Source organism: Lygodium microphyllum, chromosome 10 (genome assembly GCF_053477565.2).
Source record: "Lygodium microphyllum isolate KBCC chromosome 10, Lygodium_microphyllum_v1.1.10, whole genome shotgun sequence".
NCBI lineage: Eukaryota > Viridiplantae > Streptophyta > Polypodiopsida > Schizaeales > Lygodiaceae > Lygodium > Lygodium microphyllum.
In genome coordinates this window covers 2,538,936-2,566,252 of record NC_141144.1, presented here as the reverse complement: position 1 = coordinate 2,566,252, position 27,317 = coordinate 2,538,936, and the positions used below count along the sequence as shown (strand labels likewise).

The 27,317-nt window shown below is 44.6% G+C and overlaps 1 protein-coding gene across 1 annotated transcript in view; it reads right to left on the bottom strand.

Annotated features, from left to right (window-relative positions):
- The window catches only part of LOC148029640 (nuclear distribution protein nudF-like), a 187,803-nt gene extending 160,760 nt beyond the window's left edge, over positions 1–27,043 (bottom strand). Inside the window, exon 1 of the mRNA XM_087685878.1 lies at positions 26,929–27,043. The gene's annotated coding sequence lies outside the window, so the exon portion shown is untranslated. The remainder of the gene's footprint in view (positions 1–26,928) is intronic.
- Positions 27,044–27,317: the final 274 nt, after the last annotated feature.

Here is a 27,317-nt window from a genome sequence, read left to right as displayed (position 1 = left end):
GGCGAAGGCAGCACACACCAGGTGCCAGGCGGCACAGGGCCGGCGGAACATGTAGGCGTAGGACTGAAGCAGTTGGGCACTGGAGGCTGGAGCAGCGGACACATGCAGTGTAGGAGGCTAAAGGCTGGCGTGGCGAGCACTGCCACAGGCGGGCGGCAGAGTCCTAGCAGGAAGGCACAGTCAAGGACTATGCTGACAAGGCTGGAGCGTCACAGGCAGCGTGGGCAGCAGGAGGAGCTGGCGCTGGTGGACCTGGTGCAGCTGTGGCGGACCTGCTGGGCAGTGGCGGCAGAGGAGCACTGTTGACGAGCTGCTACAAGAGACGGTCAGCACTGGCGGTCTTCCACCAAACAGAGTGAGACTGAGCGGGAACTCCCGGATGCTGAGCAGAGCTGAACTGAGCAGAGCCTCAGCTCTGATACCAAATGTGAGATGGAGAGAGGATCGAAGCTCAACTCAGAGTGCAGTAGACAGTGTGGAGAGTGAAGCACTACACCCAATGCAATAGACTGAAAGAGTGTAATCTGAATATACAAGGTATAACCCTCAAACCTTAGGATTGTAGGGGAGTGTTTACACCCGAACACGATAAGTGCCCGTAAGTGTGTGGCATAAGCACATACGAAATAAGACAATAAGTCTAGGGGAAAAAACCTCTCGTACCGAGAGTAAAAAGTGCCCCAGTGTCCTACTGATCACCAACACTCCTCTGTGAGCGTAGGCGTGAGTGAAAACCCCAACAATCACACCCACCAAACCGCAACACATCCCCCATGCACCCCTCCTCCCACTAGCAATGTCCCATACCACTCTTAATGAGATAAAGGTATACCTGTCAAGTGTGAACCATCATGGTTCCGTGAGCACAAGTGGTTTTGTGCACGTCATTAGATCTCACATCCAATTGCAGGTTGGCGCTCTAACACGAATGAAACATCCCCCAAGGATCCAACCTACACATAAGATACAACATAAGCAGTATCCACAAATAAAAGGAACTCGACATCAAACTCACCTCCCAACCATAGAGCCAAATAGGCTCATCCTCAAGCCCGAGAGCTAGCAACACTCCAAGTCACGACCACATCCCAAGGGTTGGCATCCCATACCCCACACCATCACGGTGTATTGATATATTGGCCAATAGGCCAATAGTCCAAGAGTGGTGCACAATGAATGTGCTCAATAGAGCCTTGAGTCCTATAAATAGGACTCGACTGCCCTAACCCTGAAGTGCCCTTAGTGTGTTCACACTACGTCACTTCATGACCATTGTGACCAATGCTACTAGTGCCAATCCAAATGTCCAAGGACATAGCAATTGGACCCGTCAAAATGAGTCTTTTCAATGAAAACATTCTTGGCAGAGGCTGATGTGGAATTTGAACTTGAGGTGTCTAATAAGAGAGATAAGGTGGAAAAACAGGAATAGAACCTAGTATACCATAAGGTGCAAGAGGCACTAGAACCCGAGGCCCTTGTCAAACTATAGGTTGAGGCATTGGACCATAGCCAGAAGATCCATTCAGTAAGCACATATTCGCAAACTTATATCTATTCTTTGTGCAAATATCTGCAGCAATCACCTCATATTACTTGCAAAGCCCTTTGCTCCAAATGTCTGAATCTCATTTGGGAATGCTTAATCCTAAACTTAATATTCTATTCTTAATCCATAGAACGCCACGATTCTTGTAAAAAAAAAAACTCCCGACCGACATGCCATTACTCCCACCCCCACCATCGCAACCTGTCGAACCCCCCCGCTAGCTGGCGTCGCGTCCCCCGTCTCTCTCACCTGCCGGTCACCATCACGTTTTTTGAGCCGTCGATAGCTCCCGCCATCATAGCGACAGTCCTCCCCCCCTCCGCCCTACGGTTGCCCATCATGTCTCCCACTCGACAACTCACCCCCACCCTGTGGCCGCCTGTTCGCCCTGCGCCCCCCACCCACCCTGCGCCTCCCCGCGCCCGACTTTTCCCCCCCTGGCCGTGCGCTGCCCCCCCCCCCCCCCTGCACACGCTCTCCCTCCTAGAGGCTCGGCTAGGCGGTCACACCACCGCTCTGAAAACAGCAAATTTCCCCTCCCCCCCCTCCGCGCCATCGACCCCCCCCCCCACACACCTCCAATTGGCTCCCTCCCCCTGCAGCAACTCCCCCCCCCTCCCCCCCCCCGCAGTAGCGCAGCAACGTGTTAGGCAGGTTCCCGGCAAGGACGCGCAATGGAAACCTCTAGTCAGACATCGGCACATTCTGCAAGTGCCTCCCAGTCAAACACCTTGCGCATCATCCTCTCTGAGGAACAGCTCAACCGTCCGTGCCACAGAGCTGGGGTTGAAAGAAACAGCAATCTTCAGTCAGGTCGTTGGACACTCCCCATCGAGGGCTCAACTGCGGGATTGGCTCCACTCCACGTTGCGCATTGGCACAGCGCAAATCGTGGAGGCAGTCCTCATGGGCCGAGGGATTTTCATGGTTCGACTCACCTCCGCGGATGCAGCTCATGAGTTAGTGGAGAGCTCGCCCTATGCCACCACGAAGGGGGTCATCTACATGGTTCCTTGGTATAGCAGCTTTACAGTGGAGACATTCGCGCTCCACAACAAATTTCTCAGACACCCAGTCACTCTACTTTTCCCCAGACTGGCGGTAGAGTACCGCCACTTAGTGGAGGACTTTGAACGGCTCTTCAGCACAGTTCTTCCTGCAGATGCAGTGACAGCTGCAGGAGTCCCGAAGGTACGAGTAGCCATGAAAGACACAAAGAGTATACCCAAGTTCCTAGAGATTGAGGCAAGAGGTCACTCCTTTAGGCAGCAGGTCATTGTGACTGGGCAACCAGGGCAGTGCCTGGATTGCCACGACTTTGGACACCAGGCAGCAGATTGCACGCGTTTCGGAGCCAAGGCAGCTCTGCCGACACGCCCGCAGATGGACGCTGACAGCTTCACACAAGTCCAGAGATGACAGAGAGGGAGACAGCAGGGGGAATGTAGCCAACTCCGTAGTCGCAGCCTCAACAGCAGGGTACAAGAGGGCGAGCGACGCCCCCTCGGCAGAGCACTCCGCAGGCCCCCCCTGCCCGTCCCACCCGGCAGGACCGCAGTCCCCCACAACCACCACCTACACCACAGACTACCCCACCTGAGATCCCACAGCCCCCACACCCACCCTCCCCCACCTCCCAGCCCCCCCCCCCCCCACCCCCCCTGACCCTGGCCCACAGCCCCCCCCCCTTCCAGGGCCACCAGCGCCCCCCCCCACACCCGCCACATACCTCCGACCATCCCACCATCTCTCGACCCTCTTCCCCCCCACCATTTCCCCTGCCGAGCACCCCCCTTGATCCGCCCCGTTTCAGGTAAAGATCCACTCCCACTCCTCCCATAGGAGGTGATGAGCCACACTTGCCTACATCCTCCTTGCACACCAGCAGTCTTTCCCCTCCCACACAGCCACCAACTCATCTGCCCCTGCTGCTCATCACACCTTCCCAAGACAGGCACAACTGTTGCCACAGGAGTTCTTCCGCAGTGGCCCATGGTCCTACCTGAGAGTTGCGGAGCGCGGAATGTTCCCACTACCTCTAGAGGTGGGGATCTTCGTAGTTCGTAAGTCAAGGAGGGGCAAGGTCCATCTACTAGCACCACCAGATGGACCAAACTACTCCTTTTTCTTTCAGTCCTCTCACTCAAGGGATTGGACGACGGCACAGACAAAGGAGGAGTTGAAGAGTCAGGTGGCGGACCACATCTCCCAGTGGATGGGAGGAGGAGGACTAGCATTGTTTGCACAACAGTGGCCTGGTTGCATGATGGACATTAACTAGTGGGCTGGGGCCGAGGTCCCACACTTGAGCATTATATTTTGAGTCCCTCCATAGTGGAGGGCTCCGAGGAATGTGATCGAGTGGCCCCTAGCACAAGCGGCCCGTTTCTACCAATGTACGGAGTCACGACTCTCAGCATGGCTGATAGATGCATTGATAGTACCACCTGGAGCATCTATCACCCCTATGGTCCGGCTGAGGGCCACCATGGGGGACTGGAGTTCACCGTCCAAACCTGTGGCAAAGCGTACTTGCATGCCCCATAGTTTATCATCCTCATCAGCAGCCTCCACACCGAACAGATGTCTGTTCGGTCAGTCGCACGTTTCCCCATGAGCTTACACCTTGCATCCTGGAATGTGAATAGTCTCCACTACAGTGGGGTACGTGGTTCCAGGAAGTTGATTGTTCGGCAGGAGCTGTAGCCTGCCCTTGCCGGACGGATCGATATTTTACTTCTACAGGAGATCAAGCTCACTCCCTCCCAAACCCAGTGGGTAGGGAAGGTACTCCCGAGCAGCTCGCACACTTACTAGGAGCAGGCCATATGCGCCCATAACAAGAGTGGAGGCGTATGCACCTCTATTGGCCTGAGTCTCACCGCCTATGTACGAGACCACAGGACGATAGTGGTAGGGAGGGTTCTATGGATCAGATTGGATATTGGGGACTCGTGCCTTGGAGTCCTCAATGTCTATACCCCTACGGAGGTTAGGGCATGCAGCAGGTTCTGGGTGGAGATCACGGATGGACTCCTAGAGGTGGACTCCTGGATCGTTGGAGGAGACTTCAACAACCTGGAGGCTTTGGAGGACCAGCAAGGCAGAGGCAGAAACTACCAGGGCATGGCCGGGGAGGAGCAGGAGGCATGGGAGGTATTTCTATTAGCAGATGGCGCACACAATGCCTGGAGAGACCCTGCCTTCCACAAGAGGGAGAGGTCACTGGACTTCTCTTGGGGATACAAGCGGCTAGGTGGAGTCCTCCTGAAGCAGTTGGACACATTTTATGTGGGAGAGTGGGGAGGCTCTTGTGAAGGCCAAATTGGGCAGTTGGCAAGCACCACGTTGTCAGATCATTGCCCGGTTCTCCTGACACTAGATCCCCCAGTGTCTGCCCTAGACACTCGATCCTGTCAAATCCCTGACTCGATCTATAGGAGGGAGAAGGTGATGAGATAGATAGAGCAGCTCTGGACTAGAGAGTGAGGCAAGAGGGACCGGATTGCAGAGGAGGTTGCAAAGGTCCTAGCCGAGTCGAGGAGAATCTGCCAAGAGGTAGCCATACAGGCCAGGCAGCAGAGCTAGGAGGAGGAGAGAGCACTCCGGCGGGACCTTGCAGCCACGCAGAGATTACTACAGGAGGCACCAGGGAATCCCGCCCTCCACGCACAGGAGGTGCGAGCACGAGCAGCCATTGCTGGCCTAGAGGACAGGCGCTCGGAGTTCTCTTTCCGCACCTCAGCATCTTTTTGGGCGCGGATAGAGGACACGATGTGCAAGGAGTTTTTCCAGGTGCACCAGCCTCGCACCTCAAGAGAGCAGATACGCAGCCTTCGAGATCAGTATGGGAGGACTCGTTCTAGCCTAGACGAGGTGATGGAGATTGCCACTGACTACTACAGGCGCCTTTTCCAGCAAGAGACAGCCTCAGCTAGAGGACAACAATGTAGGTAGCAGGTCTGGGATCACATCCCGTCCCTCGTCACAGAGAACATGGGGCACTCCCTCCTAGCCCCCTTCACAGAGAAGGAACTAGAGGAGACTTTCCATACACAAGTAGGGCAGAAATGCCCAGGAGAGAATGGTCTCTCTAAGACCTTTATTACCTACTGGGAAGTGGTGAAGGACCCCCTACTGATGGCCTTCTAGGAGATTTTCACTTCAGGACAGATGCCAAGGAGCCTTTCGGCACGCCTTATCAGTCTTCTCCCCAAAGGGGAAAACTGATTGGAGCTTTCCCAATGGAGACCGATCACCTTATTGTCAATGGCCTATAAGGCATTGGCAAAGATGATTGGTGGGAGACTACGCCCATGCTGCCAGATATCATCCATGACACACAGACAGGCTTTATCCAAGATAGGAGTATCCTAGACAATGTATTCACCTTCTTTGAGGCGACAGAGTGGGCTTAGCACAGTGGGCAGAGATTGGCCATATTACTCTTGTATTTTGAGAAAGCTTATGATAGGATGGACTGGGATTTCCTAGAGGGCACTATGGTGAGGTTGGGTTTCCCCCAGGCTTGGATTCGTTGGGTCGTTGCACTTTACAGATCGGCCACCAACAGGGTTCTCATAGGTGGTAGACGGGGGGGAGGAGCTTCGGCTGGAGAGATCGGTCTGGCAGGGCTGCCCCCTGATTCCATACATGTTCCTACTCTTTGCAGTGGCGATGTCTAACTTCCTCAGGTCCCGTGTGAGCGGATTACGCAGCCTACGACTTCCAGTGAGAGGGGAGACTGAGTTGCTAGACTCAAAGTATGCAGATAATACAGCACTCTACATAGAGGACAATGAGTTGATGCTGGAGAGAGTGAGGCTAGCTCTTGAGGTATTCTATTCTGCAGCGGGAGCGAAAATCAACTGGCGAAAGTCGGTTGGTTTCCTCACAAACCCGGACTCTAGCACAGAGTGGGGCATCCACCTAGGATTTAGATGGGTGAGCAGAGGGCATACCGTCCAGTACCTAGGGTTCCAGGTGGAACTCGACATCACTCCCGCCCAGCAATTTCTTCCAATCCTTGATTCTATTCAGAGGACACCTACTGGAGCACGGCTCGCCTCTCACTAGCCGGCCAGGCCCTGGTGGTTAACCAGGTCCTCCTACAGACGGCCTGGTACATCGCCTCGTGTTGGTGCTTCTCCTTATCCTGCGTAGTGCAGCTTCGCCGCCTAGTGCGGAACTTCCTTTGGTCTGGGTTAAACAGCTGTAGGGATTTCCAGACCAAGGTGGCATGGGCGACCATCATACAACATCGGTCAGAGGGAGGGCTTGGGATCATAGACCCAGAGTTTCAAAGTATGGCCCTCTTGGGCAAGCTAGTTGTCCATGGCCTCACACCGGGAGGGCAGACCTAGAAGGTCCTATTGCAGGAGGGTCTTCAGGATTGTAGACCGAGGCTTGGCGGTGAGTGGAGACTGTTCCTGAGATGGATCTTCACATCAGCCCACGTTACCCCCCCCCAGATCACCTTTCCTACGCAGCTTACTCTACGTGTGGCAGGGCCTTCGTAAGGCCCTAATCCAAAGCCCCCCAGGCTGCCAGGAAGAGATAGATCGTCAACCGTTGATCTAGAACCCCCAATCAAAGATTGGGAAGGGGCACAAAATTGGCGAGCGCCCCCCATCCAGCGGGCTAGCTGGGAGGCCGGCCCGGCTCGTACCATTAGGACATGGCGGGAGGTATACAAGATGGCGGACGAGGAGGTACTGCAGCGAGTATCAGGCTGCCAAAGAGAAGTGGAGTTGAGGCGAAGGAAGATAGACGCAACAATACATTTGGAGTGGCTTGCTCCCCCGATACGAGTGCAGATAGAGCCCGGGGAGGTATGGGCTGCTAGGTTTTCACCAAGAGGCATCCCCCTATAGGTAGCAAGTAGAGTGGGCGGCGCCCCGCAAGGGACTTTCTTCACCGTTCAAAAGAGGGGCCCGCTAGCCCTTGACAAAGGGCAACAGAATGAGGGAATAGCTGCCCTTTCATGGAGGAGGATTCGGGTGGTGAGCCTTCAGGGGAAGACATGGGAACTGGACTCCTATGTCTTCTGGAAGGAGCTTAGGGAGTGGCGCCTTTGGATCTGGGAGGGTAGACCACTTGATGAGCTGGAGTGGGATCCATAAGAGTGACTATGGCCGACCACTGCAGTCGCCAAGAAGCCACCGAGGTTCCTGGAGTACACTACCAGGATTGGCAGACACGTACTGATGCAAGAGGATATGGATTGGGCGTCGTCACGTAGCACGCACTGGGCGGAGCACAGCATCACGAAGCCATTCCGACAGACCTTTTAGCGCCGCCTATGGGATTGCTGGAGGCCGAGGAGGGTATTGTATTTCTTATGGCTCACGGCACACGGAGGCTTGGCGATGGGAAGTTGGCTTGCCCAGATGCAGAAGGAGGAAGGTTGTAAGCGTTGCACACAGCAGCCTCTGGAAACCCCAAAGCACTGCCTTTGGTCATGTGAGGAGGCGCAACTCGTGTGAAGAGGAGCATGCCGCATCCTTCTCCGTATGGCACCCAGCCTTGGATGTATCTCATGGGGGAGCTTTCTGTTGGCACGCAGTAAATAGGGCCGGCACCTTCTGTATGAGGCTAGGATGCAGGACACGCTATTCACCATTGAGGCAGGGTCGTGCGCAGTGGTCGGTTTGGAGGCTCTACCCATCCGCCAGGTACTGGAGCCCACAGCAGACTGCTCTGAGTATGGGAGATCATAGGGAGTCTTACTGGATGGCATATCTGGAAGACGCGGTGTCAGGAGACTTTCGGCAGAGAGAGACTTTCAACACAGGCGACCTTAGCAGAGCTCTGGACTTCCATCATCCACTCCCTCCGTGGCCGTTGGGATCATGTGCAGGCGAGAGTCCAGGGCTCGTCAGATCTCCGTTGTCACTTCATGCATACCTAGGGCAGCCAGGACCTGTTTTTCGTGATGCAGGCAGGCAGCCCCAAATTGCGATACACCCCCCCTCCATGGCTTCTTGCCCCCATCCCCCCCAGACCGCCTTGAGAGGCTTGTATACATGATGTATTTGTGACTTTGCATCAGCTCCAGCTAGTCTATTGAGCATGAGTACTCCGTTATAATCAGTTTTTTTGAGTAATATAATTAGCCACATTTTATTTGCCAAAAAAAAAATTATATTCTTGTTATGCCTATCATAAAGAATTTTTCTTATTTCTAAGAGAGTTAAGCTAATGTGGGTTGATATTAAATGATCCTTAGAGGGTTTATAACTTTCAACAGAAAGTATCACCTTAATACTTTTTGCAAGGTTATTGGTCAATACACTTGAGCATTGTGGTTTGTTGCATGCAATATTCATCAAAGTATGACATACTTCTTTCCATCCACCGCACAAGAGGCACTAGTTGTTGGACAACCCTCCACTCCTTGAGCTCTCATTGTATCACACCGCATTCTCAGTTTGTTGATTGAGTTTCATTTCATCATTCACTCTCTTTTCTCTTCATTTGCATGCTTGTCTAAGTTCATCTATTAGTCATATTCCTACACTTTGTGTTTTCCCTACAAACCCTATTGTATCCTCACAGACACAATCTTGCAAGTCGAGTTTTGATATGGTGATGTGAAAGAAGGTGATACTCGCTGTAGAGGTGTATTGCACAGGCATCCAAGTGAGAATCAACTAGTATAAATGAATTGATTTTCTTACAAATTACGACCCATGAATCAGCTGAGAGCTTCAAATGGGTGAGAAAATTGTAGACAATCAAATATCTCATGTTTCAAGTGGAACTCAACATTACATCCACCTCGTAATTCATACATATAATCAACTCTACCTTGCAAAAGCTAATGTACTAGAGCATAGTCTGTCCCTCTCTAGCACGTAGAGGCCTATTCATCAACAAGATTTGGTTGACAATAATAGCCTAAAATATAGCTTTTTATTGCTCCTTCTCATCCACATGTACAACTTAGCTATGCCATCCACTCAATTCAAACTTATGGTCCAGCTCAAAGGATCCAGGCCCACAAAAAGTGCCATCTGGCAAGGAATTACAAAGAATAGGACTAGGCTCTAGTAAATGCAATGCCCATTAATAAAACAACGGCTAATAGTAACGGCAACAGACAAAAGGCACCAACTAATTATTGCACAGGCTATTTAATACTATAGAACGACTAATTTGCCTAGAGAAACTTGTGTCAATCATATCATTCTTTTGAGCAATGGACCAACTACATCTTTCATAGTTTTCCATGCCAAATGCCTGCTTCACTTTGCCTATGGTATTCTTCTCTTGCTCACTCCCTTTTCCTCGCTCACATTCCCATGTTTGGCACCATATTTGGCTTCGCTTGCAGGCGACTGCTCAAGATGATATAGCCAATGATGGGTGGCAGCCTGCACATAAAAATGCAGCTTCCAATGGGAGCACAAGGTAGAGTGCAACTGCAGTAGGAAGACAAAGGCCTAGACAGAAAAAACACAACCAGGAAGCTCCTGCAAAAGAAGACAGGAGCCTCCACTAATGAACATGGAGTGCAGACTGAATGTGGGAATGAGGGATGAAGAATTGATGCCAATAACATGTCCTTGTATAGGATATTTTTGGGCATTTGTTCTACTATCACAAATAAAATGGCTTCGCATAAGTACTTTCTGGGGCTTTTCTTGTGGAGTTAAATTAGGCTGAAATGCATGATAATTTTCTGTTTGTTTAGATGTAAATGAAATTCTCTTGTTTTTTATACTTGACCCAAGCATAATCTCCAAATTACTTTGAAAAAACAGCATAGATTTCCCATACCTTATTTCTGCACTGAATGACAAGTAGCAAGTTTAGCATCTATGCAAAAAAAGAAAATGCAACCAGCACTTCTAATCTCATCCAGAACACAAGCTCACCATCAATCACAAAGAGAAAAAGGAATGGCTACTCACAACATGATAGTCGGTTCTTTCAAATGTGCTATGATTCACAAACATAAACAGCATTTCCTCTAAAATAACAATATAGAACCTGCATTGCAGCTCCCAAATAGAATCAGAATATACTGCTTCATGGAGGCGTTTACATGTCATCGCCAATCTAGCCAAATCTTGAATATGTAAGGTCGACACACATTGCACAAGGCTATCAACGTTCAAATCTAACAAGCTTGTTCCAGCTTGGGTTTTTTCTTGAACTTTGCATGCTTCATTACTTTTCCCCTCCATTTGGATTGCCGACATTAAACAGAACTCAGATAATACCCTTCTCTGTTCAGGGCACTACCGTATTTTCCTTTTCAGCTTCTCAATCCTACACAACATGCACTTTCAATTAGACAGCACAAAAGTCCAGTAAAACCTTTTTTCATAGGTGCTATTGAAGGAACAGAAGAATGGTCTTACTATGAAGCAAATCATGAACCCAAAGTACATCAATGATAGGTCACCAGATAGTAAAGTAAATGTTCAATTAAAGCCTATTCCAAACTTACAAAGAAGCCACCAAGCAAGATGCTCAAGGACCACACCCAGTTTTCAGGATACTATATGTATTTCTTCTACATTGCATGAATATCAATTCATCCCAATGCCCAAAGTTCAATAGCACTACACGCTTTCAGCTTGTTGCTCCACAATGATGATTTTCATGATCGCCAATAGTCCGCCTTTATGAAACCTTAGAAAATGTGCAGCCACTATTTCTTTCAATTCACAACTTGGTGACTTTGTTCGTCACGTTAATGGTTAAAATAGCTCAAATTTAATTTTTGCCACATCACCAAATAATAATAATGTTGGAGAAAATGTCATTTATTTGTGTGGACACATTAATGTTATGAACAGCTGCTCATGACCCTAAAGACCATTGCCATGACTTGTCTAGCCCGGTTTTGCTAGTGGCTGTATATGAAATACGCCTCTTGTGTGATCCTTTTGCCCACACAGCTCTCTTGCCACATCACCTGTAATGAGGACATGTATTTTTGAAACCTCACTTAACATGTAGATTAATTTTTAAACACATGGTTAAGTAAATGCTGCACATGTGAGGTGTAACTGGGATTAGAGTAAATTTACAAGCCCAGGACCCAAGGAAATCATGGGATATCAAAGGCAAAAGTTGCTATAAGTTATACCGCACAGGTACTTGGTGGTGTCTAGTGCCAGTTGTTAGCCTAGGTCATTCATTTGGCCATAAGTGTCAGTTGTGACACTAGAGAAGTAGCGTTTAATGGTACCTAACGCCAATCTGATGGTCAAAGATAGCACAGAGACACTCGGGAATGAAAGTTACCTGGCCAATTTAATTATTGGCCAGTCATTATTTTCAAGGCACCAAAATAATTATTAGATTAATTTTCAGTATTTAAAGACTGAAAATTAATATTTAATTATGGATAATGCTGAAAAAACCATTTGGGAAGGCTGCCACTTGTCAAAAATGCTCGTGCAAGCCTGAAAAACGTGTTTAGAGGCTAGAGAGAGGCATTTTAGTGTATTCAACCTGCAAGAGGGAGGGAGGAGATGTTGCTAATCTAATTTGCAGCCACTGGAGGACCTTCTGAGGCAACCAGGGACAGCAAAAGACCAATCAACAGCAAGTGATAACATCTACAGAATGTTGAGATGGGGCAACAACAGTAAAAGACTACTTTTCTTCACTTCTTTGCATCTACAAGCTGTTGAGACGAAGCTGCAACAATAAATGATAGTTTTTCTTCAGTTCTCCGCAAAGAACGTCTGAATTTTCTCTCTCCTCAACATTCTCTCTCATCTCCTAGCCTTTCTACAACTTGCTCCAAAGATTACAGCATTCAGATCACTAGAGGCTGAGAAATTTCAGATTTCTCTGCTCTAAGCCCTAATTTGCAACAGAAATTAGGGTTTAGAAGCAACCTCGAGAAGCATGCCAAAAATTGGAAGCTCCAAGACTTGGATTCAACAAGGCTGAAGCTGTTTTTAGTCAAATTCAAGTAGAGGGACTAGCAAATCAATGAATTTGGGGTACTTTCCATCTCCATCAAAGTGGGTGAAGGCCAATTGACTGCCCAAATCAAGGGCCAAATCAGATTGAAGACTTGCTAGTCATTTTGGACAACAAGGGGAGCTCGAATACCGAAAGGGATTGGGAGAATCCCATTATACATCAACTTCTTCTTCAATTAAGTTAAATAAATACCAAAAGGGGTGCTAGTTTTGGGGCCAACAGGGTGTCCATTGTCCAAGATTGTAAGTTAATTTGTATTTCTCAATTTTATAATAATTGTTACTTATGTAACTAAGTTGTAATTAGGGAATTACCACCCATCCACGGAAGAAAGGCTGGTTACATCACCCACCCTTACCTATCCCATCGCCTGCCTAGTGTATAAGTACGTGTATGTAGACAATGCCCAAGTGCATTACACTCTCCTCCATTAGAATTGCAACTGTCCCCAGTCACATATCCTCCTAGTAGATTTAAAGCAAAGGCAAAGAGTCTTCACAAATTGAGACTCATCTAATCCTATTGCCATGTGCATGAGGTAACCCTGAAATTTGAGCAAATACTAAGGCTCCTTCCTCCATGCGCCCTTCTTGTGAGTGTGAAGCAACATTTTTCTAGCTTCAACTCCAGGCTCCTGATTTAGGATTGCTGTAGAAATCCACTAGCTCATGCTCCTCCTGATTTGGGATTGCTCTAGGAGTAGGTCCATGAAACTCTACAAGATTACTCACATGGAACACTAGATCCATCTTCAATTAGAGGGTAGCTCCAATTAATAAAGACACATCACTTGGCTTCTTAATAATGTAGAGATGCCCATAATTTCAAGGGACTAGCTTAGGTGAAAACTCCCCAAACTACTTTGAATGTTGCTTCAAGATCATAAGATAGCACTATTGAGCCTCTCGGAAGATCAGTGTACACCAATGTTTGTCAAACTCCACTTTTGTTGTTGTTGTGCCAATTCAATATTCTTCTAAGCCTACTTCAATAATTGATCCATATTCACAATTAGACGATCTGCCACATAGTTCTCAATATATGTCTTGAAGGTATTGCTATCCAGCCACCTATAAACTATCTCAAATGGTGTCTACTTGGTAGAGGCATGGACCATATCATTGATCACATGCTCAACCCCACTGGAAGATACTCCTCCCATGTAGCCCGATGATCTTGATAGTAGCAATGGAGCACAGTAATCATGGTACAATTGAAATTCATCTACCCATCAGTTTGTGAGTGAAAAGCAATAGAAAATGCTAGTTTTATGCAAAGGCCATGTGAATATAAGCTGGTGTTTGCACTAAGAAAACACAGAATGTACAAACACAACTAAAACACAATGACTTAGACAATAACACAAAAACCCTAAATGCAAAATGCAAAAACTCAAACACAAATAGAGAATAAGGAGAACTCTAAAGTTAATGAATCAATGCTGTAAATGAAGGAAAGAGTGTACAGAATGCTCAAAGGCAAAGCAATGGATGTAATCAGAGTGTGATGTTCATCGGAGATGGATCCCCAATGTTATAACCACCAATTGGAGTTGAAAAAGTGCTGAATATGAAAGGGAAAAATGCAACAGTCTAGAGGCCGAAATCTAATAAACACAATAGTGCACTACCTGCACAAGGCTAGAAACTAAACACCAAAGTTGTAAACAATAGGGCACCAACTAAGAAGGTCAATCAGAGGAGAGGGTGAGGACTGATGTAACCTGCAAAACAAGGATGGGCTGAATGGTGGGCAATCTATCTATTGATGTAGAAGGATAATCCCAAAGTAGGGTTTTCCTTATGGGACACAAAAACTCTCTAGGACCATGCATCATTTGATGAAACTTTTGGTAATTTACATGTTTTAGGGATGTTTTAAAGAGCTAATCCGTTTGTAATGCATTTTTAGCTCAATGGGCCATAGAACAAAGCCTTCCAAAACTCATTAATGAATTAGAATCGCAATTAAATACGACCATCTTGGGCAATCCATGCTCTTGAAAGGTCTCTATGATGAAAAATTGTGAGATCTCTACTGCATCCACAACAAATTTACATGGAATCAACCTCGCTTGCTAAACCTATCCACCACTATAAGATGATATCATTCTAGAACTACTTTCTCTTCAAAAGGACAATAACTAAATTCATCAAGATCTCCTCATGAAACTAGTCTTTCTTCCGTGGAGGGGTGGTAGTAACCTAATTATAACTTAATTACAACAAGTAATAGTTAATGAAATGCTGAAACACAAACATTTACCAATCAATTTTGGACATTGGACACCCTATTGGTCCCAAAACAAGCGCCCTTTCAATATTTCTTTATGTTTAGTTAAATTCGAATCCAATGGGATTCCTTCAATCCCCGTCGCAATCCAAAAGCCCTTTTCTGTCAATAAAGACCAGCAAGTCTTCAAATTTATTTGCCCCTTGATTTGCTTGAGCGATTGGCCTTTATCAACTCCTTGGGAAAAGAAATTTGCCCCAAATTCGAATGTTGTCTAGTCCCTCACTTGAATCTTGCTGAGAATTAATTCTTAGCCCTGAAAATTCAAGTCTTGAGGCTTCAGATTGCTGTCAAACCCTAATTTATGGGTTTACAACAGAGAAAAATATAATTTCTCAGTCGTCAAGGATTAGAATGCTAAAAATCTCGGATCAAGGCTAGGAAATGCCTAGAGAATGAGAGAGAATGCTGAATAGAGAGAAAATTCAGACTTCCATTGTGAGAAAATGAAATAAATCAGCTGCTGCTATATCTAGACGGCCATGAAAGTTGTCCCCACTAACGGAACACATGACAACGTGTAAACCTCTTTCAATGCCATTGGAGCAAAATGTGAAGTTGAATGCTAGGTTAGGAATGAGATAGAAGACCCTACTATGTTCAAGAGGATAGTAGAGAGTCTGATTTACATGACTATCACAAGGCCAGACTTGAGTTATACTATTGGTCTTGTCAATCAGTTTATGCAAATGCTTAGAAAGCCTCATTTGGATGCAGTTAGATGCATATTGAGGTATGTGAAGTCCACTTTGCATTATGGACTTTTTTACGAGGTAAGTAAGGATATACATGTGTTTGGATACATAGATGCAGATTGGGCTGGTAGCATGTCTAATAGAAGATCTACCAGGGGATTCATGTTTTCCCTTGGTAGTACACCAGTTATGTGGAGCAACAAAAAGCAACCTACAATTGCTTTATCAAGTATAGAGGTTGAGTATAGAGGTGTTGCTATGGCAGCATGTGAGGTGGTATGGTTGTAGAAGTTATTGGGTAATCTGGATGTATAGGGAGATAGTCCAGTTGTCATTCACTGTGACAACATGAGTAACATACAGTTAGCTAGGAACCTAGTGTTCCATGCTAGGACAAAACACATTGTGTACTTGCAGGTGAGATTTACTTGGTATATGTCAATACATGTGATCAAATAGCTGACATTTTCACAAAGGCATTGGATGCATAAAAGCTTCAAAAATTTTGAAGCTCAGTTGCAATAATACAGTTGAGCTTTTAAGGGGGAGTGTTGAGATGGTAAGCTCAACACGTATGGACATTGATGATGGATCACCTAGTTAGATGGGTCCATACATCTATACTTGACACATCAGTAGTCATTATGATCCTCACATTGCCACTGACTCATCACCTATTATATTTGGTATATTGCACCTACCTACAACTGGCATAGTTATAGTATCAATCAATTAGTATAGTCAGTTATGCACTATTTGACTTAGTAGGCCAATTTTCTTTATGTTGTATATTATCTATACTTTATGTACATTCTATTGTGTGAAAAAGAAGAAGAACAAACCAACAAGAAAACATTTTTCCCTCCATCTCTCTTCTTGTGTTTTTGAGTGAGCTTCTTCTTGTGTGTATGGTGTGTTTTTGGCGTAGCAACTCAAGCAAGTCCCCCACCACACGATTTGTGACATTGGTTACATTCTACATTTCTCAAACAGCCTCCTCAACATCTTTATCACCTGTCATGCCCTCTCCACTTGGAGGACTGCTACGTTTTGGTTCAACTCAAGCCCCACCGCTGTCACCTTGCTCCTAGTTCACCCACCTGATCTGACTACACTTCTACATGTGTTTTTGCTATATGTCCACCTCTCCAGCATCTCTCAACTCCTAAGTAATGGTTTTAGCACTGCAGATGTGTCTTTAGTGGACGACAACTCAAACACCTCCCTCAGCTTGCTCCCACAAGAGTCGTCAACTGTTGGACAGCTACCATTGAGCATTTATACATATTCATTCATTATTCAGCATTTTCCATTCATTCGGTTCTCTTTATTCTTGCATTGTGTTTTTTTCTATTAGTGTTTGTGTTCACTATGTTTCAATTGTGGTCCTACACTCTATGTTTGCTTTTGCAAATCCTAGCATATCTCCATAGGCTGCCCTAAAATCACATCAATATTGAAGAGAGGAGCCATCTTTTGAGTTCTTCATCTACGCCCTTAAGTGGTATTTCTCAGCTTTTGTCTTCCTCTTCGGCCAGAAAAGCTCGCTCCATTGGCTGTGCGAAACTCGTGAGTACCATTTGGAGACGATACTTCTCAACAAACTTGCCTTGAACAACTTACATGCTCCAACATCCAACAAGCAAGGTGTAAGATGGCCCACACCCATCACTTGCACAAGCATAAGATCATGATACCCCAAGGAAGAAGAGTCCACATATCCCAAGGGTAGAAGCCGTGTAAGATGAGGTTGAGGCTGCCTCCACATTCTAGACTCCCACCTTGAAAGTTTCATTCTTTGAGTCAAACTACTTGGGGAAATTATTAGTGATATGCCCCATCTGCTTGCACATGAAAACACTTATTCTCTTTCTTTAGCTTCTTTTTCTTCTCCCAAACAAGCAACCGTCTTTGAAAGAATCTTCCCCCCTAATTTCTCTATGGCTTTATAGTAACAAATTGGTTAGGTTGATCTAGCTTCACTCACTTCTCCCACATCTCTTAAGTGGTAGCCAACTCCATAATCCACTCCAGTGGAAACAAATTGGTTAGATTGACCTAGCTTTGTTTACTTCTTCCACATCTCTTAGCTGGTAGCCAACTTCGTAACCCACTCCAAAGATTGTGAGCATTGTGCCTCCACATTAATGAAGATAGTCGTATGTAAGTTGTTCACAAACTTGGAAAGATCTCACCCTCAATAAAGGGAAAGGAATACATCAATAGGAATTTGGTGGAACAAGTGTAGAAGATGTCCACATCCTCCTCTTGTTTCTACCTAAAGGACTCCCACACCTTCTATTACTACAATTTGTAGTCCGTCAGAGCAAAGCAATGAAGAATGGTCATACACATTTGCCATTTGGACCCCAAGTGCTCACTCCATGTGATTTGAGGTATAATTCCCACCATAGAGCCGCTTCATCCTAAAGACTTATGAACATGAAGAATCTTAAGACTTAAATCCCTCCATTTGCTACACAAAGGCATGGGCACCATCCACCCCCTTCACCCAATTGTAGAGAAGCTTCCCTTCTCGCTTGACATTGAACTTTGGAATGGTTAATTTCTTTGCCACAACTGCTTGGGCCCTAGTCCGAAGTTTGGTGTCTAGAGTCAATTTTGTGCCATTCATTCTCGGCATGAGAGATATAAAGACCCACTAAACAAGTAGGGATAGATGCAAAAGAATGATCAAAATGCTCAGGGTGGTCTAATGCACCCCATGTAGAACGATTGAAGGCATCTAAAACATGGGTAGGAGTAGGTCAACACTCTTGTCACATGTTCCAATCCTCCACATGAACTTTGCAGTGGGGACACCCGAACACTGCTAGCCCTTGCATTGCTAGCTAGCCAAAAGTTGTGGCACGCGTGTGCCATCCTAAACTCTTTGTGCATTTAACTTCGGACCATCAATACCTCTAAATGATTCAACCTATGCTCTATGTGTCACCTATATCAATGGCCTCCCCTCGAAGCTAGGAGACCATCAAAAGAGAAGACATTATCTAGCAAAGTGCGACCACTTCCAAGCATGTCGCCTCCATCACTGCTCATGCTACCTCATACTTGCATCAGGAGGTTGTATCCAAAACATCTTCATACAAAGTACCCATTGTTGGAAAAAGTAAATCCTGCAACCTGCTATACAAAAGAAGCGAAAATATTGGAATCCTTCAATTGCACCACTCCTTGCCTATCATCGAAAGCCGTCTTTGATATCCATTGTCCTATTTGCTCAACTCAAAAGATGGGAGAATCCAAAAAAGGTGAAAGAGATTCTCAAATCTTTACTAGAGATTTATACAAGTACTAGCTCCAAGCCCAAGCATAGTTTTTTTACATATGGATATGTTTGAAATACCCAACGTTTGCAAACATATAGTATGGAAAATGTATTCAAAAAATAACACACTTTGCCTTGCCTTGCCCTCCTCCCCCAACCCAAAAAAAAAAGACTACTTTTTTCCCCCTTGTGAAGATATGCTAGGGTTTGTACTAAGGAATCACAAAAAGTACAAGCACGACTAAAATTCAAAGACTCAAACAGTGATGTTGTGAGACTCAAACCCTAAATGCAAAATGCAAAACGCAAAAACACAAATACAAATAAAGAAGAAAGAGAACCCTGAAGTGAATGAATCAATGATGTAAAGGAAGGAAAGAATATACAAGATTCTCAAGGGTAGAGCTGTCCAACAGCCAATGGCTCTCACAGGAGTGGGCTGAGAGAGGGGTCGATATGTACTGTCCAACAAAGTTGGATCCCGAGTGCAATAACCACCAATCAGAGCAACAGCTAATGAAGAAAAGTGCTGAAAACACAAAAACGACCTAATATAGATCTATTGAGTCCTGATCAGCAGTAGGCAGTTAGAGGTTGGGCAACAACTATAGACAACGTAGCAGCAGTCATCAGGGGCTGGACAGCTAGTGGAAGGGGGATGATGGTTAAAACGTACAAGACAAGGATAGGGCTAAATGATGGACAGCCTACACATTTATAGATAAAGAAGGATCCTCCCAAATTAGGGTTTTGCATGTGGGGCATAGAAACTCTCTAGAACCACTCCCCATTTAATGAAACTTTTGGTAATTTACTGTTTTGGGGTTGTTTTAGAGAGCTAATTAATGGTAATGAATTTTTAGCTCGACATCCCCTCTCAAGTCCAAAATTGGAACCAAAAAGGAACGGGAAGAAAAGCCCAAGCCCATTTTTAACCCAAGGTGTCCCACCCCAAAGTAACCAGCATCAAACAAAGGGTGCACATCGGCTGCCCATTGGCCTACTAAGACTACAAAGGCAATGGCTATTTTACCAAGGGAGTCCAAGTAGTCACCCCAAAGAGAATAGGGCATTGGACAAAGGGTGCTCGTCGACTACTGCCAGTGGCCTATCAAGTCTACAAAAGCGGATGGCACTACAATTAACCTTTTCTTTTTTTTAAGGGGGGTGAGAATAGATATGGTTTGTGGCCTTTCAAGTAACTATGCCTTGTAGAGAGAATCAAAAGAGATGATAAGATCCAACACATCACAAAACAACCAAGCTAACCCAACCACTCGAGGGTATCAAGGAAAAGGGTGATGGAGGATGGTGAGATGGTGGTAAAGTGGTAAAGAACCATTAGTGGAGACAACTCAGGATCCATCCAAGGGTGCTTTGCACAATCAAATGCATAGTAGTGTGCTACATGATGAGAATATGCATGCAGCAAGTGCCAGTTAAACAATGTCCCTCATGGGAAATTGTTCACTTGCCCAACCGCCCTTTACAAAGATAATAAAATCATGCAATGCCAAGAAGAAGATACAATAAGGAGGGAGGTCGATGTCGAACACAAGTGTTGAAACCTGTAGAATACCTTGAAAGAGTAGGCACCCACTCTCAATCCTAAATGTCGACACCAAAGAAGGAAGAGGAGCCTAATGTCAATCTTCAGGAGATGCCAAGAACCATGGTGATCGATAAAGATGAGGATGAAGCACCTGAACTGGAAGAGCAAGGTAGAAGTTAATACCATGATAGCATCAAGAGAGATGCTACACAATCTACCTCAAGAGGGGAAGTTGCCATGCTAGTAGAAAAGTAAATCTCCTAGAAAGATAAAACCATGAAAGGAATGTTGTGCATTCCATGTCTCCGACCCAGGAAGAGCCAATGCAAACCTATATGTTAGCCCTACACTGAAATACAAAACCCTGCAAAAGAGGTCAAAATCTGTAAAACAAAGGTCAGTAGTAAGATGCTCCAAAACAAAACAAAACAAAAAAAGAGAGCTACATGAAAAAAATAAGACACTAAGTATGTATGTATAAGTAAAAGCAGTGGAAGATTGAAGAAGGGAAAACTAAGGATATGGCCACCATTGTATACGTTCATCAATAGGTCACTGCATGAAGCATCTAACAAGGTGGAGAAGTGGTCCTAGATGGAGATGCAGAGGATGACTTAAGAATGGATGCAAGAGTGCAATGGTTGAGGAGCTAGCAAGCCAATTAGCTAATCCTTCAAAAGTACTGAAAGAGATAGGCTATTGTGGCTATTGGCGTACCACATATCTAGCGGCCACTCGAGCAAATAAAGTAGATGGGGCAACAGCAAGAGACATAGCTGAAACTAGCCTTCCTTCTCGAATAGGGTAGTAATACCTAATTAAGCACCTAATTAAATTAATTAATAAATGAGCATAAACTAAAATGTACACTTTACCTTAATAATCTTGGACAGGAGACACCTTGTTGGCCCCAAAACCAACACCCCTTTTGGTATATTTTGAACTTTAATTGCTAATAGATTGAATGCAAGCTGAGATTCCACAATCTCCTTGGCTGATCCAAAATCCCCTTGCTATACAGACAAACAAACAATCAACGAGCAATTCGGGCCAATTTTCCCTTGATTTTCACCCAGGACTTGCTCTAATCAATAATGGAACCCCAACCGGCAAAACACTGCCCCAAATTCACAATGGATGAGCTAGTGTCTAAAATCTGTGAAAATTCCTTGAATTTCAGGTGCTACTTTTAGTGTACGATGCCCTTGACTCATGGCATAGGTCTTGAGGTGGCTGTTAAATCCTAATTTCTACAAAAATTTAGGGTTTACAGCACAATTCTCCCTGTTGTCCAGCAATTTTGGCTGAGATCTACTAAGATTGACTAGGAAATGCTAAGATTTTCTGAGAGAAGGTAAGAGAAAGATGGAGAGAGAGAATTCCTTGATTCCCCACATAGGAAAGAGCTCAGATCTGATCGTTGCCTATACCGGACTGCATTTAATGCAGTTGCTTGCTGCCATGAGGGCACAATAAATGTTGTCGCCATGAGGACAATAAATATTGTCGCTAGACCCTGGCCGCTATCGCCTGCACCTGGGAGGGCAGGGGAGGGTACTTCTTCCAACATTTCTCCTCTGGATGTGTCCCCTTCCCATAGTATGAGCATTTAGGCTTCTCCGAGTTGGAGTCAGAACTTGAAGAACTCTCCTGTCTTTTAGCCTGTGACTTCCCTTTCTTCTGTGTCCCCCCTCACGAACCTGCATCAAAAGCTTTAGTGGAGGTGGATCCACTAGCTACCTCTTTGGCGCGCTCGTCATGCTCCAAAACAAGCGGGGCAAGCTCCTCCCAAAGAAACTTCTCACGGATTCTCCATGTAAGAAGGCTGGTGTAGAAGACATCAAACCGGGGAGATGGCAGCTGAGTCAAAAGAATCATGGCCATATCCTCGGAAGAGATCGTCCTGCCAAGGGATGCAAGCTCATCCCTCATGTCCTCCAACCTATTGATATGATCCTTCATGGAAGAAGAATCATCAACAGCGAGCATTCGTAATTTCTTCTCGAGAGTAATCCAATGGGCAAATGTCTTTTGATGGTACAAAGAAGCAAGCTTTGTCCACACTTCTGCTACTTTCCGCAACCTGTGCACATGCACTAGGACAGAATCCTATAAGATCATAAAGAGGAAAGATCGAGCTCTTGAGTTAAGCCGATCCCATAAGGCCGCATGATCCATCGATGAGCCAACGGTGGATCCTCCACTCGACGAGAAATAGGGTGGGTAACAAACTCCCAAACACCCACTGCATCCTCAAGATCCTTAGCCTCTTACCATGAAATAACTACCATGTGCAACACATGTGCTTAATCACCTTGCACATTTGATTATTAACTTAATCAAATGTTACTAGCAAGATTAAAGCATCTCAAAAATTTCACATCCCCGTGACAATAGCTCCATTTTGTTGTCACTTTGTCTCTAATATTTGAACTTTTGATCTTTTCAATGTTGGTGGTTTAAGCTTAAAGTTTTAACTTTAGATTTTATCATTTTAGTATATACATTATATATCCTTATTTTTTTAAAATTATGGAAATTTAAGGATTACATATGGTTCAACTAGGGGCAACAAACCATACATATTGGATAGTTTCATACCTGTGTGTGTATGTTATATGGTAACCTATGAAAAAAACTATGAGCCCAAGCTTGAGCCAACACTCTTCACTTTGATTCCTCAAAGCTACCTCACTATCCGATCTAGGACAGCTCTTCTACGCCGCATGCCTCTCTCCAATTAGTCATTAACCACGATCTACTATGAACAATCCTAGTCAGTGATCTCTTGAACACTCCAGTTTGCCAGCTGGACCTCTCTTGTTGCTCCTCATTATAGTTATGCAAAATGGCCTAAAACGGCACTTAGAAATGGGCAAAGTGCCAAAATGGGGTCAAAGTCTCTTGAAACACATTTCCTAGATTAAAAGGTTTCATAATCCGGAAACGGTACCACATGGCATTTCAAGCCAAACCCAAAATGTTTCGAAAAATGTTTCAAGGCATAAAAAGTCTCCATGGAATAGGATGCAATATTTATGATCAAAAATCGAAAGTTTATCCCCTATTAAGAAAACATAACCCATTTTAGGCCACAAATGTGTTGTTTTAAGTGTTGATCGAGTGAAATCGGATCAACTATTTCAATCACAACATTTACAAGCAAAAAGGAATCCATCCTTTCAATCATGACCATTTATAGAAGCAAAATTTGATTCTTCCACATGTGAACATTAAAAGTGAACAACTAAAATAAGGATCATGGCCACAATTTGGTCCCAACTATAATCTATCAATCAAGGCCAACACGTATGACCATCAATTATGACCAAGATCTCTCTCTTTTTTTTTCGTAATGGAACCAAGATCTCTCTCTCTCTCTTTTGTCGTAATGGAACTCTCTCTCTCTCTCTCTCTCTCTCTCTCTCTCTCTCTCTCTCTCTCTCTCTCTCTCTATATATATATATATATATATATATATATATATATATATATATATATTCCATCTTATAGCTTCATTGACATCTTTCAACTTATCACTATAAGTTCTTGCATATTGATAAAATTTAAGTTTCTAAAGTATAACTCTTTAAACCTTATTAACTAGGATATCAGGAAACTTCACCTTCCTTTGATGATGTGGTGTTCCCGTTCCAATTTCACCTCCTTTGAAAATTCTTGTTTCCATTCCCATTCCCATTCCCATTTCCGTTACCATTCCAAAGTTTCCCTCAACTATGCTCCTCATAGTAGGCATAAACAAAAGGAAAAGAAGATTGTGTTTGCTAATCACGATGATCTGCTCCATGATGATGTTTCGGAGTTCTCCAACAATCCCCCTTTATGCAGCCTTGGAAAATGTACAACCTGATTTTTTTCTTTCCCAATTCACAAACAGTCTAACATCCTCATTCGTCACATTAATAGTTAAAATAGTCAAACTTTAATTTTTCCACGTCATCAAAAAAACGTTTTAATGTTGGAGAAAAGAACATGTATTTGTGCTAACACGTTAATGTTGCAAACTATTGCTCATGACACTACACATTGTTGCCATGACTTGTCTCGCCATGTTTCGCTAGTGGCTACATTCACATCACATGACCTGCCTCTTGTGCAATCCTTTGCCCACATGGCTCCCTTGCCGTGTCATCTGCTCCTACATGTCCCATCATGTGTCTGATGTATGAGCACATGTATATGGGTGGTGCCCAAGTGCATTACACATTCTAGGACAAAGGCCCCATCTCTCTTAACCTAAACCCTAGAAGAAGAAGGCATAGAACCTAACAAGTTAGATAAGGGTGAGAGTGAAGGGAATTGAGAATACAATTGAAAACAGTCTTTAGTTACGTAGAGGGTAGTAAAACTTCAAATTGTCAATCCAATTGAGCAATTCAAATGAAACAATGGAATGCAAAAGAAATGGAGCTAAATTGCTGGTGCACAATTTCACAACTTTCACCTAGACACCAAAATAGACTAGCCCAAAAAGCCTTGCACCCTTGTGCTATTTCTTTAACTTTTTTCAATGAATATTTGATACAAAATATAGATATTTGAATTCTTCAAATCCAATAACATCTGACTACTGCCCACATTGGCAAACCTGGATCTCTACATCACAATCCCTCAACGCGATCACAAAAATGTTGAACATTAGTCAGTATCAGTGCCCCAAAGCCCTGTGCAGCCCATAACGAATGCCACATGACTAACAGCAACTCACATGCAGCCAATCTGCTCTCAAACTGCAAAAAGTACTCTTCACATTGGCCAAGACAGCTCCACCATCAACCAAACTGGACAATATAGAGCTTCAGCATAATTTAGGTCAACTTGATCTTTTTACTAATTGTGGCCAGTTTAGCTATGGCCAGACACTTTAGTCCACAGTTAGGGTCTATATATATACCCTAATATTATTGTATACAAGTCACTGTCATTTTGGCCCAGACACCACGTGATGTGTCTATGGCAACCTCTCTCAACACCACCTCACTAATGTGCACAATGCACAAGCGTGAGGTTGCCGTTGCGCATCATCATTTTGGCATTTGTTCAGTTCCATGGCTTCATCCATCCATGTCTTCATTTCTTCATTCCTTGTTCTACTTTTGTACACTCTGACATGAAATGATCACCAGAACTTGTGCTCTGACTGTTGTAGCTGTTGTATTTCACCCTTCATCAACCTCAACCAGCTTCAGTTCAGCTATCTACTGCCCTGGAGGGTATGGTGGTCATCAATGCCACCTGTCTTTTTGCTATTTGACATCAGATCCAACAATGCCTTAGACAACTGACATCTTTTAGTGGTGTTTTTCATCAATTTCAGCTGTTCACTGCCATTCAACTGGGTCTGCAATTCAGATTTTGCATTATGGGAGAGTTTGGAAGATCAAACTATGGAAACATGACTTAAGATAGATTTGCATCACGTAAAAGAGACCATTAATGCACTTGTGAAGAAACAAAGAAGAAGGGCTAGATTACATGTTGGGACTTTGCCTACCACTTTTAACAAGATAATAGGATTTGGAGTTAGGCCACTTATGTCTATGGTTGTACATGCTATTATACCACTACAACTACAATGAAAGAGACTATCATGGATTAATTATTGAAAGGGATGCACGATCTAAATTGAAGATCGAGAAGTTGGATGAAAAGGGGCCGACTACAACTCTAAGCCTCCTTGTGAGGACTTTGCTTGTCATTGTACGTGGTGTGACAACCCTCAACATGAAAGGTGAGATTGTGACAAGTACCATGATGCACTAGAGAGGGATTTGATATTTTGGAAGGATGGCAAAATTCATGCGAAAGAAAAAAATCTTCCTCTTGCTTTGAACTTTGGGAACTAATTCATACAATTTGCACAGGAGTGAGCTCGACACTCTTTTACAAGGATTCGGGAGCCTACAGCAAGACCGATAAAACAATCCGCAGGCAACTATACTTATTCCTAATGCACCGGATCTCATGAAGGTTGGGCATTGGCAGATGTCGCGGCTGATCTTCTTTAGCTGGGTAGCCATTCACTGAGTCATGATCATAGCACACACGAAGCTTCACAATTCTCCCTTATATTGTAGCTTCTATAGCTCTTATACTATGGAGATGCTATAGAAAACAGGAACTCTCTAGCCAAGTTAAATCAACAATATAGAGGGACCAACCAATTTTGTGACACCTTAGCTGTGCTGCAAGGATGGGTATTCTATCAAGTTCCATTAGACTAGTTTGCAAGGATGGGTATTCTATCAAGTTCCATTGGACTAATTTCGTGGCACCTTTAGTGCTGCAAGAATGGCCGCGTACACTCTCCATACAATTTAAACAGTGTCACACTCGTATCGATTGCTACGCTTATGACGAGAGGGCATCAATGATGAAGAGGATGTCGCAACCCCATCGATCTGAGCGCTTATTTGTTACTTGATTAATTACGAGGAACTAATTAATCAACTACAAGTAATAATTCGACCAAAATCATGAAGCGAAAACGGAAGCATGGATATATATTTTGGGTGTCTGATTTTCACCACCAAATTTACAGACGATAAGAGCGATAACAAGGTGAAGACGAGCTTACGGAAACTGGCCGCCTGGGGTACGATCAGCCTTGCAGAACGTTCCAAGCGATGAGTGGGCTGCAATACTCCATGGAAGACGAGGACGAGCCAAAGGTTTGGCAGCGTCGCTCCCATGCAAATCTGACTTCTTACTTCTTATTCTTATTCTTATTCTTATCTTAGTGTTATTCTTATTCTTATCTTATTATTATTTTCGTTGTAAATTCAGAAAGCCCCCAACGTTCAAAGGGTTTTTTGAACTTATCTCCTTTTTCAAATCTCATTTTCAATCAAATTTCTTTTTCAAGTGTAATTTTTTATTTTCTCTTTCCCTTCTCTTTTTTCATTAAAGCCCTCCTTTCACCTCCTTTTTTTTAAATTAAAATCCCCTCCTCTTTCTCTCACTTAT